The 18,763-nt window shown below is 40.3% G+C and overlaps 1 long non-coding RNA gene across 1 annotated transcript in view; it reads left to right on the top strand.

Annotated features, from left to right (window-relative positions):
- The window catches only part of LOC121817233 (uncharacterized), a 101,768-nt gene extending 83,281 nt beyond the window's left edge, over positions 1-18,487 (top strand). Inside the window, exon 3 of the long non-coding RNA XR_009597509.1 lies at positions 18,337-18,487. This is a non-coding gene — a long non-coding RNA (uncharacterized LOC121817233). The remainder of the gene's footprint in view (positions 1-18,336) is intronic.
- The last annotated feature ends 276 nt before the right edge of the window (positions 18,488-18,763 follow it).

Below are 18,763 nucleotides of genomic sequence, written 5' to 3'. Positions count from 1 at the left end.
AGTTAATAGTAAAGTGGTTCCCAAATGGGCAGTACATTAGAATGCACATGTGATCTTTTAAAACATACTGAAGCTGGTTTCTATTCCAGACATTCTAATTCCATTATGTGCAGTGTTACCCAGCACGAATATTAAAACAAACAAACAAAAAAAAATCACCATCAATTTTAATGTACAGCAAAGGCTGAGAACCACTGGAGTAATGGCCAAAGGCTTAAGCTTTAAAATCAGATCTTAGTTCAAATTCCAACTTTATCACTAGGCTACATGACTCTGGTCTAGCTTTTCAACATCTTTGAACTTGAATGTTCTTTTTTTTCCTTTCCTTTTCTTTCTTTTTTCTTCCCTCCCACCCTCTTTTCCTTCCTACCTTTTTCTTTGTAAACTGTAGAAAATAATAATATCTGGCATATGCAGCTACTAATATTAACATTAAATGTATGTTCATTAGTGTCCAGCACATAGTAAATTCTCAGAAGACATTAGCTAGTGCACTACTGCCAGAGTTTTCAGTGTTCGAAAAGGGCTTCATGGTGGCTAAGGCAAAGTGTACTTAAGACAGTGTAGCATGGAGGAAAACAAGGCTTCCTTCCTACTCTGGCTTCTCCCTCTGGCTGCTTCCAGGAATCAGGCAGGGGGAGTATTTGACAAAATTGCTGACTGTTATTCCCCAAGGGTTCCACCTTACAGGGTCTCATCAATCAACCCACTTGACTTATTACCATATGTGTAATTCTGAGGTTTATGTCAAAGGAACAAGTTTGTCATGGTTGCTCTAATTATGGGGCAATCAGATAATATATATTACACATGAATTTTTATGGCAGGTCATTTAGAAAATATAATTTAACAAAAGAGAGAAGTGTTCTAAGGTTTAATTAAACCATTTTAAGTGCATGTTGGACTCATAATCTGTGGATTCAGATATTTCAAATTTGTGTTGAAAACAGCCAAGAATACACTCAGGACTGTCAGTATTTAATTTGTGGAAAGATGTGTGTATTTTAGATCCACAATGTCCTTTATTTCATTTTTAACTAGAGCTAAGTATACATTTTGTAGACACTCTTATCATTGGTAGCAGATGGCTGCATTCATACTAATGATCAGTGTCTTTTTTTAATTAAACTTTTCAATTTGAGATGATTATGATTACATAAAAAAGTAGATTCATATGCAGTTGCAAGAAATTAAACGAACTGTTTCCCCAGTTTCCCCCCCAATGGTAAAACATCACAAAGCTATAGTACAATATCACACCAGTATATTTTTTTTAATTAAAATTTAAAATTTACATTGGAGTATAGTTGACTTGGGGCTTCCCAGGTGGCTCAGTGGTGAAAATCTGCTTGCCAGTGTGGGTTAAATTCCTGGGTTGGGAAGATCTCCTGGAAGAGGAAATGGTAGCCCAGGCTGGTAGTCTTTCCTGGAGAATCCCGTGGACAGAGGCGTCTAGTGGGCTACAGTCTAAGGGGTTGCAAACAGGTGGACACGACTGAGCGGCCGAGCACACCTGCATAACACCTGCATGACCTTACAATGCTGCGTCAGTGTCAGGCACACAGTAAAGTGACTCAGTAATTTATATATTTGTTCTCTTTTAGCTTCTTTCCCCATATTCTTTATCACAGAATATTGAGTAGAGTTCCCTGTGCTATACAGCAGGTTCTTGTTGATTACGTAGTTTAAATATATTACAGTGTATAAGATAATCTCAAGCTCTAGTTTATCCCTCCTTGCATCCCACTTTAACCCTTTGGAAACCATTAAGTTTGTTTTCTAAGTCTGCAAGTTTGTTTCCGTTTTGTAAATGAGCTCATTTATATCATTTTTATTTCATGCATAAGTGATATCACTGGATATTTGTCCTTTTCTGTCTGACTTTTTTAACTTGGTATGATCATGTGCAGGTTCATCCACATTGCTGGAAAAGGTGTTGTTTCATTCTTTTTTTAAGTTGCTGAGTAATATTCCGTTGCAAATATGTACCGCATATTCTTCATCCATCCAACTGTCAATGGATATTTTCCTGGCTTTCAGCTTTTGCCGTTGTCAAGAGTGCGTGAAATTTGGGGTGCACGTGTCTTTTCACATTATACCTTTTCTCCTCATGCAGGCCTAGGAGTGGGATTGCCACTTCATGTAGTAGCTCTACTTTTAGTTTTTTTTTTTTTTTAAAGGAATCTCCACACTAGTTTCCATTTGGCTGTTACCAATTTCCACTCCCTAAAACAATGCATAGGACTGCTGCCTTTTCTCCATGCCCTCTCCTTCATTTACTGTTTGTAGACTTTTGATGATAGCCATTCTGACTGGTGGAAGGTGATACCTTGTAGTTTTGATTTGCATTTCTCTGTTAATGAGCCATGTGGATCATCTTTTCATGTATTTTATATATATATAAAACTGGTGTGCGTTTAATTTACCTGTTGAAATTGGCTTCTTGACGGTCTGCTTGTTTTGAACATTTTTTCCAGTTACCTCCCCACGGACATTTCTCAAGGGCACATAGGCTTTACAGCCCCGCAGGCCTTGGAAATATGAAGTGACCAGAAGCAATGGTTTGAAAGTTGTTGTTCCAGGAAATGTCCACAGGGTGGCAGCACTTCTCAGTGCCCCTCTTGGATTCCTGGGGCAGCCAGTGGGCTGTGCTTAGTCGCTCAATCGTGTCCGACTCTTTAAAAAATTTTTTTTTATTTTTACTTCATTTTGCTTTACAATACTGTATTGGTTTTGCCATACATTGACATGAATCAGTTATGGGTGTACATGAGTTCCCAATCCTGAACCCCCCTTCCCACCTCCCACTCCATATCATCTCTCTGGATAATCCCCGTGCACCAGCCCCAAGCATCCTGTATCCTGTATTGAAAATAGACTGGCGATTCGTTTCTTACATGATAGTATACATGTTTCAATGCCATTCTCCCAAATCATCCCACCCTCTCCCTCTCCCACAGAATCCAAAATCCGTTCTATACATCTGTGTCTCTTTTGCTGTCTCGCATACAGGGTCATAATTACCATCTTTCTAAATTCCATATATATGTGTTAGTATACTGTACTGGTGTTTTTCTTTCTGGCTTACTTCACTCTGTATAATAGGCTTCGGTTTCATCCACCTCATTAGAACTGATTCAAATGTATTCTTTTTAATGGCTGAGTAATACTCCATTGTGTATATGTACCACTGCTTTCTTATCCATTCATCTGCTGATGGACATCTAGGTTGTTTCCATGTCCTGGCTATTATAAACAGCGCTGTGATGAACATTGGGGTACACGTGTCTCTTTCAATTCTAGTTTCCTCGGTGTGTATGCCCAGCAGTGGGATTCCTGGGTCATAAGGCAGTTCTATTTGCAATTTTTTAAGGAATCTCCACACTGTTCTCCATAGTGGCTGTACTTCGTGTCCGACTCTTTGTGATCCCATAGACAGTAGCCCACCAGGCTCCTCTGTCCATGGGGATTCTCCAGGCAAGAATACAGGAGTGGGTTGCCATGCCCTCCTCCAGGGGATCTTCCCAACCCAGGGATGGAACCCAGGTCTCCTGTGTTGCAGGCGGATTCTTTACCAGATGAGCCACCGGGGAGCCCTAGAGAAAGTCGTGTTCCTGGGTTGTGGGTTACAGTGGAACGTGTCAGAAGAAACAGCCCAGAGCTAGTGTCTCTTTGCTTCGTCCCCCTTACTCTTCACTTCCCAGACAAATCCAGCCCAGATGAACCACCATCCTTTGGGAACACTAGCCCCTTACTCTTCACTCCCCAGACAAATCCAGCCCAGATGATCCCCCATCCTTTGGGAACACTAGGCTTGGTTGAGCTGTAGGAGGGCCCCCTGGGATGTGGAGATTGGGGTCCCATGCACATGGGACCAGGCATTCCAGGTCCAGGGCGTCTGATTTGCTGGCATATCCTTTCCTTGGGGCTAAGGCTGCTCAGGCTCCAGTGATATGACACCAGCCCAGGTCAGCCAGGCCTGAGGGGAATACCATGGGCATTTTTCTTTTTAAATTTGATTTTTATTTTATATTGAAATATAGTTGATTAAAAAAATTTTTTTTTCATTGTAAGGCAATCCTGATTCACTTACACATACAGAGACCACACTATTCCTTCGGATTTCTTTCCCCAAACATGTTATTACAGTGTGTTCAGTAGAGTTTCCTGTACTATATAGCAGGTCCTTATTGATTACCTTGTTTAAATGTATTACTGTGTAAATGTTCATCCCAACCTCCTTTTAACTCCTCATCTCTTAGAACTGTCTTTTTTGGTAACCATAAGTTAATTTTCTAAGTCTGTGAGTCTATTTGTGTTTTGTAAATGAGTTTACATCTCTAATAAGTGAGATAATAGGCTATTTGTCCTTCTCTGTCTGACTTCTTTCACTTAATATGATCATGTCCAGGTCCATCCACAGTGCCAGAAAAGGCATTATTGCATTCTTTTTTATGGCTGAGCTACATTCCATTGTATAAATATGTACCACATTTTTATCCATCCATCAGTGGACACTTTGCTTGCTTCCATGTCTTAGCTATTTCAATAGTGCTGCAGTGAATGTTGGGGGTGCATGTGTCTTTTTAAATTATATTTTTTCTTGGCATACAGGCCTGGGAGTGGGATTGCTGGATCATGCAGTAGCTCTATTTTCAGTTTTTAAAATGAACCTCTTTTCCATCATGGATGTTACCATTTTATATTTGCCTAAGAGGGTTCCCTTTTCTCCATGCACTCCCCAACATTTACTGTTTGTAGACTTCTTGATGCTGGCCATTCTGACTCATTCCAGATGATACCTTGTTGGAGTTTTGATTTGCATTTCTCTGATAATGAGCTGCTAAAGCTGAAACTCCAGTACTTCAGCCACCTCATGCAAAGAGTTGACTCATTGGAAAAGACTCTGATGCTGGGAGGAATTGGGGGCAGAAGGAAAAGGGGACGACAGAGGATGAGATGGCTGGATGGCATCACAAACTCAATGGATGTGAGTTTGAGTGAACTCTGGGAGATGGTGATGGACAGGGAGGCCTGGCGTGCTGCAATTCATGGGGTCGCAAAGAGTCGGACACGACTGAGCCACTGAACTGAACTGACTGAATAATGAGCTATGTGGAGCATTTTTCATGGACTTAAAAAAAAAAAGCAAAACAGTGCGCATTTAATTTACGCCTTGAAATTGGCTTCTTGACGGTCTGCCATGTTTGGAACTGTTTTCCAATTATCTACTCCAGGACATTTCTTGAGGGCAGGTGTGATTTACTGACTTGCAAGCCTTAGAAATAATAAAGTGCTCAGAAACACCAGTTTGAAAGTTGTTGTTACAGAAAATGTCCACAAGGCGGCAGCATTTCTTGATGCCCCACTCAGGTTGCTTGGACAAGGAAAGCTAAAGACAAACTCCTGTTACTGGGTTGTAGATTACGGTGGAATATGCTAGAAGAAACAGCCCCGGGCTCATGTCTCATACTTCATCCCCCTTACCCTTCACTCCACAGACAAATTCCAAGCATTTTGCCGAGACCACTGTGTTGAGGGTGCCGTCATACTTAGGGGAGGTGACTCCCAGGAAGGAGCCTGCCAGAGGGAACCCCACCAACAGGAGACTTGAAGAGCAGGGGACTTTTCAAAGCTCTTCCAGCCCCGAGAGTCCACTGTCCTTTGAATGCACTAAGTTTAGTTGAGCTGTTGGAGAGCCTGCCTGTATCTAGAGATTGGGGTTCCATCTACAAGGGACCAGACCCTCCAGGTCCAAAGGGGGCTAACTTGCTGGCAGGTACTGTCCTTCCCTCTCGGCTCCACCCCAGTTCTGCCTTGGGAACCAAGGCTGCTCAGGCTCTGGGATGTGATATCAGCTCAGTTCCCCCATTCCTCGGGGGAATATTATTGTGGTTTATTTTCTCTTTAAATCAATTAATGGTGTTGGAATGCTTCCTGAGCTCCATTGCTGGTGATGAGAAATCCATTATCATCCAAATTGTTTTCCTTATAAGTGTCATTACTCTGTTGCTGTCTTGAGGAATTTTATGTCTGTAATTTTCAGAAGTTTTGTTGTGATGGATGTTTCTTGGTGCTGCAGAATGAAATGTTGCCTCCAAATTTGTATGTTTAAACTCTAACCCACAATGTCACCATATTTTATGATATGGTCTTTAAGGAGGTTGTTGTTCAGTGGCTAAGTTGTGTCTGACTCCTTGCAACCTCACGGACTGAAGCACACCAGGCTTCCCTGTCCTTCGTTATCTCCTGGAGTTTGCTCAAATTCATGTCTCTTGAGTCAGTGAAAATCATCTCATCTGCTGCCCTCTTCTCCTTTTGCCTTCCATCTTTCTCAGCATCAGGGTCTTTTCCAGTGAGTTGACTCTTCACATCAGGTGACCAAAATATTGGAGCTTCAGCTTCAGCATCAGTCCTTCCAATGGATATTCAAAGTTGATTTCCTTTAGGATTGATTGGTTTTATCTCCTTGCTGTCAAAGGGACTCTCAAGAGTCTTCCCTATCACCACAATTCTTCAGCACTCAGCCTTCTTTATGGTCCAACTCTCAGATCCATGCATGACTACTGGAAAAAACATAGCTTTGACTAGACGGACCCTTGTTGGCAAAGTGATGCCTCTGCTTTATAATATGCTGTCTAGGTTTGTCATGGCTTTGCTTTCAAGGAGCAAGCGTCTTTTAATTTCATGGCTGCAGTCAATGCAGTGATTTTGGAGCCCAAGAAAATAAAATCTGTCACTGCTTCTACTTTTTCCTCATCCATTTTCTTTGAAGCGATGGGACTAGATGCCATGATCTTAGTTTTTTGAATGTTGAGTTTTAAGGCAGCTTTTCCCCTCTCCTCTTTCACCTTCATCACAGGCTCTTTAGTTCCTCTTCACTTTCTGCCATTAGAGTGATATCATCTACATATCTGAGATTGTTGATTTTTCTCCTGCAATCTTGATTCCAGGTTGTGATCCATCCAGCAAGGCATTTCTCATAATGTACTCTGCATAGACGTTAAATAAGCAGGGTGACAATATACAGCTTTGTCATACTCCTTTCCCAATTCTGAACCAGTCAGTTCATATATTCACTCCTTTTAGGAGGTATTATATGTCAATTGAGATTATAGTATGAGGTGCTAATCTGATACAGCTCATATCATTATAAGAAGAGAAAGAGACTTGAGATCTCTCTCTCTTTTCCTCTCTTTCTCTCCCCTTCTCCCATCCACACCCCTCTGCCATGCACACACAGAAGAAAGGTCATGAGAAGACATACTAAGAAGACAGCTGTTCTACAAGCCGAGAAGGAAGGATTCACCAGAAAATCATTCTGCCAGCACTTTGATCTTAGAGTTCTAACATGCAGAACTGTGACAAAATTAAGTTTTGTTATTCAAGTCACCCAGTGTGTGATATTCTGTAACAGTAGCCTCAGCAGATAAATGCACTTGCTGTGGATTAAAGAAAAAATTACACTCTTTGGGATTTGCTCGAGTTTTTGAATCTGTAGGTTTTTCAGTTCAGTTGCTCAGATGTGTCGAACTCTTTGTGACCCCATGGACTGCAGCACGCCAGGCTTCCCTGTCCATCACCAACTCCCGGAGCTTGCTCAAACTCATGTCCATGGAATCAGTGATTCCATCCAGCCTATTTGTCCTCTGTTGTCCCCTTTTCCTCCTGCCTTCAATCTTTCCCAGCATCAAGGTATTTTCCAATGAGTGAGCTTTTTGCGTCAGGAAAAACTATAGTTTTGAATATATGGACCTTTGTCATCAAAGTAATGTCTCTACTTTTTTAATATGCTGTCTAGGTTTGTCATAGCTTTTCATCCAAGGGACAAGGGTCTTTTAATTTCGTGGTGGCAGTCACCATCTGCAGTGATTTTAGAGTCCAAGAAAATAAAGTCTGTCACTGTTTCCATTGTTTCCCCATCTATTTGCCATGAACTGATGGCACCAGATGTCATGATCTTAGTTTTCTGAATGTGGAGTTTTAAGCCAGCTATTTCACTCTCCTCTTTCACCTTCATCAAGAGGCTCTTTAGTTCTTCTTCACTTTCTGCCATAAGGGTGGTGTCATCTACATATCTGAGGTTATTGGTATTTCTCCCAGGAACCTTGATTCCAGCCTACACTTCATTCAGCCCTGCGTTTTGCATTATGTACTCTGCATATAAGTTAAATAAGCAGGGTGACAATATATAGCCTTGACGTACCCTTTTCCCAGTTTTGAACCAGTCTGTTGTTCCATGTCCAGTTCTAACTATTGCTTCCTGACCTCCATACAGGTTTCTCATGAGGCAGGTCAAGTGTTCTGGTATTCCCATCTCTTTCAGAATTTTCCAGTTTGTTGTGATCTACACAGTCAGAGGCTTTAATGTAGTCAATGAAGCAGAAGTAGATGTTTTTCTGGAATTCTTTTGCTTTTTCTATGATCCAACAGATGTTGGCAATTTGATCTCTGGTTCCTCTGCCTTTTCTAAATCCAACTTGTACATCTGGAATTTCTCAGTTCATGTACCTTTGAAGCCTAGCTTGAAGGATTTTGAGCATTACCTCACTAGCATGTGAAATGAGTGCATACAGACCCAGGGAACTTACCACTGTGTTGTTCCTTGACTGCCAAAGCCCCCAGATCATTTGTCTTCCTTTTCTACTTTTTTCAATCTCTGTATGTTTCTATCATGTGTAATGCCCAGAGTTTTTAGTTGTAGTTGACACAAGGAATAGGAAAAAGTATGTTTACTCCATCTTCCCTGACACGAAAGTCCCTCAAACTCTGTCATTTTGATGGCTAATGCTTTTTAATTTATCACAAGGTGCATCTTGGCTTCTCTAGATTAGAGAAAACAAACACAAGGTTTCTTTTCATTTGTTTGTTGTCTGAGTCAAGAGAACACCCTAGAACCAGTGTCAAACAGCCTTTGGTAATAAAGTTAGCATCACAGTCTCCCAGAAGGAAATGTTGACAAATATATTGTATATACAATTCAGGGCTGGCCTTTTACAGCTGCCTTTAAATTTGTGCATATTATGACATTTTTTTGTTTGTTTGTTTTGTTTTTTAAATCTTGAGTATCTTGTTAGCATACTGCCAGCAACCCATTCTGTTTGGAGTTAAAACCTTTCCCTGGACATTAATGTTGTAGAAAAGGCAGAAATCACCACTGTAAAATTGTCTTATTTTATAATCAAATGTCAACTAATTACTCAAATAAGTTAAAAAGCCTTGCTCATTTTTAACCAGGATTATATTCATTTTCAGAGGAATAAAAGTCTTCTGTCATGAAATATCTCTCCTCCCCTCTCACCTCCCTATTATAAAAAGTTAAGTGTTATTTCATCTGGGTTTTACTATAGGGGTGGTATAAATGACCAGATATATTAAGCATAGTCTGCTTGGATGCATTCATGGAAGAGAAACTTACAGCCATTTGTCTATGGAGCAATTTTAATCTGCAGTGCCTTGTGCTTGGAAGACTGATGGTCCACTTTGTGGAGTCCCACGGGGAATCATTTGATTCAGTTTTTCTTCCCAAGCACTGTCTTACCTTTCACTGGGATTGTGTCCAGGAAATACCCAGTTTTCCCATTCTTCACTGCTCTCAGCTCGGTTCATCTCAGGAAATCACTTTCTTACTGGTTCCCAGGTTTTTAAAATTGGCTATTGAGATAGATTTTTACATACTATAAAATTTACCTCTTTAAAGTGAACTTTTTGAAAAGTATAGTTGATTTACAATGTAATATTAATTTCAAGTGTACAGCAAAGTATAATCTTTGCCCTTACAGATTATTGTAAAATATTAAATATAGTTTCCTGTTCAACAGTAGGTCCTTCTTGTTTATCTATTTCATATCTCGTAGTGTGTATTTCTTAATCCCAAACTCCTAGTTTATCCCCCCTTTCCCCTTTGGTAACCATCCTTTTGTTTTCTATGTCTGTGAGTCTACTTCTGTTTGGTAAAATAATTTCATTTGTATTACTTTTTTTAAATCCCACATGTAAGTGATAGCATATGATATTTATTTTTCTCTATATGTCTTACTTCACTTAGTATGATAATCTCCAGGTTCATCCATGTTCCTGCAAATGGCATGATTTCATTCTTTTTTATGGTTAAGTAATATTCCATGTGTCTATGTATATATGTACATTCAGATGGTAAAAAATCTTCCTGCAATGTGGGAAGCTTGGGTTCAATCTCTGGGTTGTGATGATCCCCTGGAGAAGGGAATGACAACCCACTCTAATATCTTTTCTGGAGAATCCCATGGACAGAGAAACCTGACAGGGTGCAGTCCATGGGGGTCACAAAGAGTTGGACACGACTGAGTGACTAAGCACACGTGCATGTACATTCATCTGTTGATGGCCATTTAGCTTGATTCCATGTCTGGCTTTGTAAATAGTGCCACTATGAACACTGAGGTGTATGTATCTTTTCAAATTAAAGTCTTTGTCTTTTCTGGATATATGTGCAAGAGCAGGATTGCCCATGCCTTTGTTTTAACTCTGGTCACAATTCGTTTCCCTTACAACTTCAGTTACTTTTAGAAATCTCAAAATCACATTCTCTTCTTAAACTAATATGGGAACAAGACCTGGGGAGATTAAAGTGATTTTGTTAAGATATGCATGTTGACAGTGAAAAAAGAGAAGAATTCCAGTTCTCTAACCAAAGAAAAAGTCTTATTATATTTCTATGATTTCTTCTTTCTTTTTGTTACATTTCTATAATCTTCCTGGGAACAGAGGAGGAAAGAATAAAACATTACTAACAATGGGCAGAAGAACCAAAGATCAAATTGCCAACATCCGTTGGATCATCGATAAAGCAAGAGAGTTCCAAAGAACAGACCACCTGACCTGCCTCTTAAGAAATCTGTATGCAGGTCAGGAAGCAACAGTTAGAACTGGACATGGAACAACAGACTGGTTCCAAATAGGAAAAGGAGTAGGTCAAGGCTGTATATTGTCACCCTGCTTATTTAACCTCTATGCAGAGTACATCATGAGAAACGCTGGACTGGAAGAAACACAAGCTGGAATCAAGATTGCTGGGAGAAATATCAATAACCTCAGATATGCAGATGACACTACCCTTATGGCACAAAGTGAAGAAGAACTAAAGAGCCTCTTGATGAAGGTGGAAGAGGAGAGTGAAAAAGCTGGCTTAAAACTCAACATTCAGAAAACGAAGATCATGGCATCTGGTCCCATAAATTCACGGGAAATAGATGGGGAAACAGTGGAAACAGTGTCAGACATTATTTTTTTGGGCTCCAAAATCACTGCAGATGGTGACTGCAGCCATGAAATTAAAAGACGCTTACTCCTTGGAAGAAAAGTTATGACCACTAGATAGCATATTCAAAAGCAGAGACATTACTTTGCTGACTAGGGTCCATCTAGTCAAGGCTATGGTTTTTCCTGTGGTCATGTATGGATGTGAGAGTTGGACTGTGAAGAAGGCTGAGTGCCAAAGAATTGATGCTTTTGAACTGTGGTGTTGGAGAAGACTCTTGAGAGTCCCTTGGACTGCAAGGAGATCCAACCAGTCCATTCTGAAGGAGATCAGCCCTGGGATTTCTTTGGAAGGAATGCTGCTGAAGCTGAAACTCCAGTACTTTGGCCACCTCATGCGAAGAGTTCACTCATTGGAAAAGACTTTGATGCTGGGAGGGATTGTGGGCAGGAGGAGAAGGGGACGACAGAGGATGAGATGGCTGGATGGCATCACTGACTTGATGGAAGTAAATCTGAGTGAACTCTGGGAGTTGGTGATGGACAGGGAGCCCTGGCGTGCTGCGATTCATGGGGTCACAAAGAGTCGGACACGACTGAGTGACTGAACTGAACTGAACTGAACTGTGCTTTATTGATTTTGCCAAAGCCTCTGACTGTGTGGACCACAACAAACTCTGGAAAATTCTTAAAGAGATGGGAATACAGACCACCTGACCTGCCTACTGAGAAATCTGTATGCAGGTCAGGAAACAACAGTTAGAATTGGGCATGGAACAACAGACTGGTTCCAAATAAGAAAAGGAGTACGTCAAGGCTGTATATTGTCACCCTGCTTATTTAACTTATATGCAAAGTATATCATGAGGAACACTGGGCTGGATGAAGCACAAGCTGGAGTCAAGATTGTTGGGAGAAATATCAATAACTTCAGATATGCAGATGACACCACCCTTATGGCAGAAAGTGAGAAAGAACTAAAGAGCCTCTTGATGAAGGTGGAAGAGGAGAGTGAAAAAGCTGGCTTAAAGCTCCACATTCAGAAAACGAAGATCATGGCATCTGGTCCCATTACTTCATTGCAAGTAGATGGGGAAACAATAGAAACAGTGACAGACTATTTTCTTGGGCTCCAACATCACTGCAGATAATGACTGCAGCCATGAAATTAAAAGACACTTGCTCCTTGAAAGAAAAGCTTTGACTAACCTAGACAGCATATTAACAAGCAGAGAAATTACTTTTGCCAACAAAGGTCCGTCTAGTCAAAGCTATGGTTTTTCCAGGAGTCATGTATGGATGTGAGAGTTGGACTATAAAGAAAGCTGAACACCAAAGAATTGATGCTTTTGAATTGTGGTGTGGAGAAGGCTCTTGAGAGTCCCTTGGACTGCAAGGAGATCCAACCAGTTCATCCTAAAGGAAATCAGTCCTGAATATTCATTGGAAGGACTGGTGCTGAAGGTGAAACTCCAATACTTTGGCCACCTAATGTGAAAAACTGACTCATTAGAAAAGACCTGATGCTGGGAAAGATTGAAGGCGGGAAAGGCGGATGACAGAGAATCAGATGGTTAGATGGCATCACCAACTCAATGGACATGAGCTTGAGTAAACTCTGGGAGTTGGTGATGGACAGTGAGGGCTGGCATGCTGCAGTCCATGGGGTCACAAAGAGTTGAATGTGACTGAGTGACTGAACTTAACTGAATTAACAGTGGATGATCAATGGTAGAATAGACTCAAATCGAGAAACGTGAACAAAATAATCAGTGACCTCTAATTCAGATAATGGAAATCTCTGGAACCAGCCCGCATGGTATCAGAATGTGGAGACAGCTTGTGTGGGTCTTCTTTGGTATCCTTACAGAAGTATTCTAAAACATAAACTATAAGTTGACATTTGTTGTAAAATAAATCAGCTCTTTTGATTGAACGTGACAGAAAGCCAACTGAAAATGCCTGAAACATAAAGGACAAATCATTGGCTCATGTATTTAAGGAACAGGCTTGAGACACAGGTGTTTAAAATGTGTAGTCAGAAATTTAATTTTCTATGTTCCTTGGCTCTACCTTCCTGTGTTGGCTTAGTTTCCAAGTAGGCTCAGTGGTTGCTTTTTGTTGTTGTTGTCTTATAAGCAGCATCAGGCTTGCCTCTTACAAGCTTAGAAACTCTAGGGGAATGAAGGTCTTTTTCCTTAGAGTCTGAGTAAAGTCATGCACCTTGGTCCTGACTAGAACTGCTAAGATCACATGCTCATCTCTGGACCAGTCAGTAAGGTGAAGGCCGAAATGCTCTGATTAGCCAACCCAGGACTGAATTCCCTGAATGCTTCTTAACTTCAGAGATGGAGTCAGTAAACTTCATAAACTGAGAGTGTAGAATTTTTTCCTCTGAAGGAATATTGAGATCAATGATGATCACCTGATGAAGGGGGAAGGGATGCCAGAAGGATAGATTGACATGTATCTGTTACGTATGGAGGAGGTGGTAATGCAGAGAATGAGGTCTGAGGAGAATTATTCCCATGAATGCCAAGGCTATCGTTACTGCTGTTGCTGGGTTAAGTACTGCTGTTGCTGGAATGGGATTCTACAGGTTCAGATTTTTCACAAAATTTGTTTCAGAATCTTTCTAAAAGTTTTCATCTGTCGCATCCATTTTATTTAAAGCTGTATTTGCCAAAATATGAGCCTTCAAGAGACATTTAAAAGTAGAAACTTATTATTTAATTTTACTTATTTATTTAACAATAAACACCAAGGCTGTATGAACATCCTTGTGAATATATGTTATTCTAGCAAAATTACAGGCTAAATGAGTTTGGGGGCTAAGCTGGAAAACTAACTACCTTTTATAAATACCTTTTTTAATGGAAAAATGAATTTCATGTTCCACATAACTGGTTTACAAATGGACCATTGAAATACAATCCATTCACAAGCCCATACTGCTAAGCAATCTGGCAGATGCGTCAATGAACTTTAATTACATGGAACCATTTTGATAAATTTAGTTTTCTTCCTCTACTCAATAACTAAGGATCTACCTGGAGCAAAGTCAGAGCAGATATGATCATACATATAAGAGTTGGGTCAACCGTGTTTATGTGTACAGATGATGTAGAGAGGACCATGCTAAACAGAACTCACTATCCTTCCTGGTGAGTATAGAGGAGAGATTAAGAAAGTGTTCGTGTGTCCAGGGAATTATCAGGAAATCTTATTTTCATAAATATAAAAAGATCTTAATGACTCTTAAGATAGGCAGACTCTTTGAGCTGATGGCTTTGGAGAAGTCCTTTAAAAGAACATAATTCTCAAGAGAGAACTTCCTAGGGGTGTGGACAAGCAGTCCTGATTGCCCTTGTCTGCTACCTTTGGTTTCCTGACTTGTAAGGCTGATGGCCATGAGGTTAAACACAGTTCAGTCTTTCGAGGATTTCATCCGCTCATTCATTCATCCTTTCATTCACTGAGACACACAGGTCCAAGACTCTGAAAGGTGGGGACAGCCAGCCTCCAAGCCCCAAGCTTACGTAAACCTTAAATTCTGACATCTGCTCAAGCCCCAGTGTGCAGGGAAGTATCATGAGGCCTCATCACAGGTGTTGAATCCACTTGAAATCTGAGAAATCCAAGAATAACCAAAGAGTTAGACTGAAAGGATGTCCTCAACTGAATCAAAAAGTTGTTTAATTCCAGGATAATCTTTCAGAAAGCGTTTGTGATATTGTGCTGGGAAAATAGAGAAACAAATAAGGAAAGATCTCGAATATACATTCTAATGGAAGAAATTGATGTGTAGAATTTCATTATAATACAAGGCAGAGAAAACAGTTGCCATGCTGGCAGTATAAGCTTTGGGCCAAAGGAGGACTCAGGACAGCTTCAGTCCCACATTCTTGACCTTGTCTGGAAGCTTCTGTCTGACAGCCTTTGGCTCCTACCATTTCTGCCTTCACCTCTTAGGTGAATATCTTACTCTTTGTAGTTCCAGATAAGAAGAATCCCCTGACCCAGAGATTCACAAATCTTGTTTTGTAATACTTGTAGGCCAAAAGAAATGCCTTACAGTTTTGTTTGTTAAGTAGATTAAAATAGATAATGAATTTGCATCCTAACAACTTAGTAGCCATTTGAAAAAAAAACACACATGTACTTGAATGAAAAAAAATATTCCTTCCATTCTTTCATAACCACAGTTACTTTCTGATGGGTGTGTGTGCTTGTTGAGTACTGCACAGCTTTTCAAATCTTGGCATCGGATTGAACATTGACATCCTTATTTACAGTTACACAGTGATTTTTGCAGGGCACTTTTTTAGTGCCTGGCATGTTGCAGTCCATGGGGTCACAAAGTGTTGGACATGACTGGGCAACTGAACAACAATAACAACTTTTTAACACAGAAACCTCTGAAAATCCAACTTTGAGAAGGTAGGGTGTCCTGAAAGGAGCTGGAGGTAATGCTGAAGCTGTGGAATACTGCAAGCTAGTAATTCATGCAGTGTGGGTGGATCTGGAACATCGCTGTGTTTCTCTCACAAGTTTAGAATCCCCTGTAGCACTCTTAGGTTTGTTGCAGTGCCCTGCGCATAGTCTGGGAACCAGGACCTTAGCGGTCTTTTCCCTGTTCACTTTGGTACAAGAACCTTCGCCTAGTGTTATCCATGGCCTCTATCCCCACGTCCTGTTTTCAGGTTTGAACAGGGAATGAGGAATTTTGCAGTCAGAATGTGGACACTGTTGCCAGTAAGCTGAATCAGGGTCAGTTGTGTTGAACTGGACTACATCCATGGAGATGAAGTATTAAATCTGGAGAAGATAACGGAATACACTTATTACTTGAGTGCAGAGTCAACATGGCTTGATTTATTTGTTTTTTTCATGATTTGGAAGCACTTCTAAGTCTTGAGGTCCTCACCACAATTATTTACTAACATGGTTCTAGTTCATGAGTTCACTGAGGCCCAGTTTATAGATTTATGTTGTCAGAATACCGATTTTATCTTCACTGTACTGTACAACATAGTATTTTCTAACTAGACTAATATGAAATTGGTCTAGAGCTTCAGATGGCATTCCAGCCTCTGTTTTCTGAAAGCAATGAGGAGAACGAGACATAGGATTTTAAGAAATAGACTTACCTAAATATACTTACCAAAGTTCTTTTTCAGGACAGAAAATAGGAGCTGTGTAAAGGGGTTAAGGTTTCTGAGATATATAAGAAGTCCATTTTTTATTTAAGTGAATTGTATTGCTCTGTGATTCCCCGTCAATGGAATCTGTAGCATTCATTGGCTTAAGGGAAAAGACAGTTATCACTCAGGACAGAGAAATCATTGTTGAACTCTGAGCCTCAGAGAGAATATCCTGGACTCCTTACAGCACTGATTCTTCAATTTTAGCGAGCATCAGAATCACCTGGAGTGTTTGCTAAGCGATAGATTGCTGGGCCTCATTCCAAAATCTCATCCAGAGTTTCTGATTCAGAAGATCTGGGGTAGGACCCAAGAACTTCATTTCTGATAATTTCCCAGGTGACACTGATGGTGCTGATTTTGAGAACTGCTGCCCCCCTCCCAGAGGACAATAATTCCTCAAGATCAAGTGTACCAGGAGAGAAAGGAGATTTATAAATTTCAGAGTTTCCATTTCCATATCAAAAGCAAAGCCTGGGGTTCTAAAACTGGGTCTTTACTGTAAATAAATGTTAGTAGGCATCACCAGACAAGATCTGAAGTCACCTCTGCTGCTGGAGAGAGGTGACAGAGAGGTGGGAGAGGAAACAAAGTGACAAAAGAGAGACCCGCTGCCTCTCCCTAACCTTAGAGTCTAATTTAAATGGCAAGAAGCAGCGATCCTTAGCAAAGGCCAGGGAACCAAATATTATCCAAAGCCAGTGCCCATTTTCTCGCCTTGAAAGGTATCCGTTCTGTCATGAAAACTTTTCTGCTATGGTGTTTCAGTACTTCTTCCTATTGCTATTAGGTTTTCTCCTATGCATAAAGAATTATTGTTACTTCAGAATCCAAGATCTAGCTTCATGAAAGTTTCACATACTTGAGCACTGAATTTACTGATGACTTAAAATAAGACGTCACTCTATTGCCCAATGAATCAGTGTTTTGCAAAGTATCAAATATCTCCCATTTTTGTATGAACAGAAGGTTCATTCAGGACTTTTAAGTGTTAAGAAGCTTCCTTCTGTTTCCCACTGAGGACAAAAGTTATAGCCTTTCTGCAATGGGTACAACCCTGCAATGGCATTCTTTTCCTATTTGGATACGACAGATACCCTCTCAGGAACTAAACTCATTTCTGCACAATGTACTTGAGACTTGGAGAAGTAAACCACAATTTATCTCCTTTAAATAGCACTCCCCAGTTCAGAGCATAAGGCAGATAACCTCAATGTGAACTTTGCCTATGGATGTTTATCTACAGCCTCCAAGTTATATGGATTTATTCCCATAATATACAGACCATTTTGCAGATAATGTCGAGAGCAAACATTTTATTACTGATTTCTTGTAAATTACACATGGCTGTGTTTTAATGGATTTTCCTTCCAAGCCTCAGTCTCACAACATGAATAGTTATACAGATTTTTATTATGATCTTGAATATTGACTTTTAATTATGCACTGGTTAACAAAACAAATAAGGCTGTCATTTCCATCAAGGGAGCGTTAAAGATGGAGGGTATCTTTTGACATCCCTCCTGTTTTCCCATCCCAGTACTGTTTTTTTAAACATCACCCATACCAGGCATAAAAATGTTAAAATCTCACATAACTTTAAGAAGACCCTGGAGCAGTTTTTAATTATGTTTATCGCAAAGGATACATGGCTTACAGTAATGATAGTTGAAGGGCACCTTAGCAATCATATTCAGCAGTAAGAAGGACTGTTCAAAGGGGCATAGGATGCATTATTTCCAGCTCACTAAAAGACAGACTAGAAAACATACTTTAAATTGAAGCCAAAAAACGTAGACAGTACAATGAACTTCCTGACCACCAAGATATCAGGGGAAACAAGTCATTAAAAAAAATCCAAGGACTAACCTCCACTTTTTCTGGTATGTTTCAGTTCTTAAGATGGCCTTGTAGAAACTCGGCATCTGATGGCAAAGGCCCAAGAGTCCTGAAAATCTGAAGTCAGCATCCAGAAATGTTGACCCCCCTAACACCACTCTCATTTGAAGGCCCAGTGATCTCATCTTTGAAGATAAAAAGAGGTGGTAAGGAACTTCTATAGGGTGTTTATATTTTTAGATTCTGTTTCTGAGTTTGAGGAGGGTTAAAGCCTTTTGAAATTTCTTCCTGGCCATTCAGGCAGGAAAATAGGTCAAGAGCTCAGTAAGACCAAGGAGATCAGTGGTTTATTTCTGTATGCCAGTTACCATTCTTTTTAACTCTTTGTGCTCAAAATATCCTGTCCTGTAGTATGTCCTGTTTGGAAGTGTTAGAGGAAAAGACAAGTTCAAGATATCTGAGTTCTCAATGAATGGTCGTTG

The sequence above is a fragment of the Ovis aries genome, chromosome 19, assembly GCF_016772045.2.
Source record: "Ovis aries strain OAR_USU_Benz2616 breed Rambouillet chromosome 19, ARS-UI_Ramb_v3.0, whole genome shotgun sequence".
Classification (NCBI taxonomy): domain Eukaryota; kingdom Metazoa; phylum Chordata; class Mammalia; order Artiodactyla; family Bovidae; genus Ovis; species Ovis aries.
This window is presented reverse-complemented; position numbering and strand designations above follow the sequence as displayed.